Consider the following 2,500-nt stretch of genomic DNA (forward strand, 5'->3'; position numbering starts at 1 on the left):
TTCAAATCTCGGTGGGACCTTAAGTCTTTTCTCCCTTTCTCTCGACAGAGCAGGTCGGGGGAAGGGGGGTTTAAAGGGGTTATCCAGCGCTACAAAAACATGGCCACTTTCCCCTAAGTAGAGCCACACCACTGGGGCAGGAGAAAATGCCGACCAGGGAACCGTGGAGGAAGGAATGTTGGACTTGCCCTGAAGAACCATGTCTAAATTGCTGGGACAGTCTTGTTACGCGCACAGATAAATTGTTTAAGCGCTCGTTTAGCGGACGACAAGCCATGATTTTGAGTTCAGCTCAAAAGGGGCGATCAATGACATACCAACCATTTTTACTTCGTCCTTTAATACTTGACGCTTTTTCATTAGAAAATGATTGCTTAAATTCGAACGATTCAACGATTTTTTGGACGATTATCGGCCCGCGTAAAAGACCCTTAATGGTTATGGGATCCATAGGGAGGAGCATGTGACAGAAAAACTAATGCATGCTTTGGCAGCGGTGGGATTCGAACCCACGCCTCCAAAGAGACTGGAGCCTAAATCCAGCGCCTTAGACCGCTCGGCCACGCTACCTGCTGCAAGGCTGAGCGCATTGCGCCTCCTCGGGGCTCAGACCTTTCTGTGGCTGGCGACTCCCTGTGGAAGCTAAGTCAGCCCAATCCTTTCCTCAGCAGTGGCTACAGAAATAGGTTCACTTCATATACTGTGTGCACACACTCCACACGGGAGGAGTCAACCAAATAAAGACCCTGCTTGGGATTTTTAAAGCTCTATGAAAAACCGGGCCGAATTTTCTGGCCGTGGCGAGTGGGCTGAAGGAGCATGTGACAGAAAAACTAATGCATGCTCTGGCAGCGGTGGGATTCGAACCCACGCCCCCGAAGAGACTGGAGCCTTAATCCAGCGCCTTAGACCGCTCGGCCACGCTACCTGCTGCAAGCGTGGCACCTTGCGTCTTCTCAGGGCTCAGTCCTTTCTGCGGCCGGCAATTCCCCGTGGAAGCCGAGTCAGCCGGATCCTTTCCTCAGCAGTGGCTACAGAATTTAGTTTACTTCATATACTGTGTTGCACACACTCCATACAGGAGGGGGGGGTCAACCATTTAAATGTCCACTGTTTCGGCATTATTCTGCTTCTTTGCTGTCAGGGTTCCATGGTGTAATGGGTAGCACTCTGGACTCTGAATCCAGCGATCCGAGTTCAAATCTCGGTGGGACCTTAAGTCTTTTCTCCCTTTCTCTCGACAGAGCAGGTCGGGGGAAGGGGGGTTTAAAGGGGTTATCCAGCGCTACAAAACATGGCCACTTTCCCCCTAAGTAGAGCCACACCACTGGGGCGGAGAAAATGCCGACCAGGGAACCGTGGAGGAAGGAATGTTGGACTTGCCCTGAAGAACCATGTCTAAATTGCTGGGACAGTCTTGTTACGCGCACAGATAAATTGTTTTAAGCGCTCGTTTAGCGGACGACAAGCCATGATTTTGAGTTCAGCTCAAAAGGGGCGATCCAATGACATACCAACCATTTTTACTTCGTCCCTTACTACTTGACGCTTTTTCATTAGAAAATGATTGCTTAAATTCGAACGATTCAAACGATTTTTCTGGACGATTATCGGCCCGCGTAAAGACCCTTAATGGTTATGGGATCCATAGGGAGGAGCATGTGACGAAAAACTAATGCATGCTTTGGCAGCGGTGGGATTCGAACCCACGCCTCCAAAGAGACTGGAGCCTAAATCCAGCGCCTTAGACCGCTCGGACCACGCTACCGGCTGCAAGGCTGAGCGCATTGCGCCTCCTCGGGGCTCAGACCTTTCTGTGGCTGGCGACTCCCTGTGGAAGCTAAGTCAGCCCAATCCTTTCCTCAGCAGTGGCTACAGAAATAGGTTCACTTCATATACTGTGTGCACACACTCCACACGGGAGGAGTCAACCAAATAAGACCCTGCTTGGGATTTTTAAAGCTCTATGAAAAACCGGGCCGAATTTTCTGGCCGTGGCGAGTGGGCTGAAGCAGCATATGACAGAAAACAAAAACATGCTCTGGCCAGCGGTGGGATTCGAACCCACGCCCCCGAAGAGACTGGAGCCTTAATCCAGCGCCTTAGACCGCTCGGCCACGCTACCTGCTGCAAGCGTGGCACCTTGCGTCTTCTCAGGGCTCAGTCCTTTCTGCGGCCGGCAATTCCCCGTGGAAGCCGAGTCAGCCGGATCCTTTCCTCAGCAGTGGCTACAGAATTTAGTTTACTTCATATACTGTGTGCACACACTCCATACAGGAGGGGGGTCAACCATTAAATGTCACTGTTTCGCATTATTCTGCTTCTTTGCTGTCAAGGGTTCCATGGTGTAATGGTTAGCACTCTGGACTCTGAATCCAGCGATCCGAGTTCGAAATCTCGGTGGGACCCTTAAGTCTTTTCTCCCTTTCTCTCGACAGAGCAGGTCGGGGAAGGGGGGTTTTAAAGGGTTATCCAGCGCTACAAAAACATGGCCACTTTC

At 51.0% G+C, this 2,500-nt stretch overlaps 7 non-coding genes across 7 annotated transcripts in view; 3 read left to right on the forward strand and 4 right to left on the reverse strand.

Moving 5' to 3' along the window:
* TRNAQ-CUG (transfer RNA glutamine (anticodon CUG)) overlaps positions 1-20 on the forward strand; it is a 72-nt gene extending 52 nt beyond the window's left edge. Inside the window, exon 1 of the tRNA in view lies at positions 1-20. This exon is cut by the window's left edge and continues 52 nt beyond it. This is a non-coding gene — a tRNA (tRNA-Gln).
* A 468-nt stretch (positions 21-488) lies between these two features.
* Positions 489-570, reverse strand: TRNAL-UAG (transfer RNA leucine (anticodon UAG)). The gene has a single exon. It is a non-coding gene; the product is annotated as a tRNA-Leu (tRNA).
* Positions 571-846: 276 nt separating this feature from the next.
* On the reverse strand, positions 847-928 carry TRNAL-AAG (transfer RNA leucine (anticodon AAG)). The gene has a single exon. It is a non-coding gene; the product is annotated as a tRNA-Leu (tRNA).
* Positions 929-1,144: 216 nt separating this feature from the next.
* Positions 1,145-1,216, forward strand: TRNAQ-CUG (transfer RNA glutamine (anticodon CUG)). The gene has a single exon. It is a non-coding gene; the product is annotated as a tRNA-Gln (tRNA).
* A 469-nt stretch (positions 1,217-1,685) lies between these two features.
* TRNAL-UAG (transfer RNA leucine (anticodon UAG)) lies at positions 1,686-1,768 on the reverse strand. Its single transcript has one exon. It is a non-coding gene; the product is annotated as a tRNA-Leu (tRNA).
* Positions 1,769-2,042: 274 nt separating this feature from the next.
* On the reverse strand, positions 2,043-2,125 carry TRNAL-AAG (transfer RNA leucine (anticodon AAG)). Its single transcript has one exon. It is a non-coding gene; the product is annotated as a tRNA-Leu (tRNA).
* A 211-nt stretch (positions 2,126-2,336) lies between these two features.
* Positions 2,337-2,409, forward strand: TRNAQ-CUG (transfer RNA glutamine (anticodon CUG)). The gene has a single exon. It is a non-coding gene; the product is annotated as a tRNA-Gln (tRNA).
* Positions 2,410-2,500: the final 91 nt, after the last annotated feature.

This window comes from Dendropsophus ebraccatus, unplaced genomic scaffold (assembly GCF_027789765.1).
Source record: "Dendropsophus ebraccatus isolate aDenEbr1 unplaced genomic scaffold, aDenEbr1.pat pat_scaffold_977_ctg1, whole genome shotgun sequence".
Classification (NCBI taxonomy): Eukaryota; Metazoa; Chordata; class Amphibia; order Anura; family Hylidae; genus Dendropsophus; species Dendropsophus ebraccatus.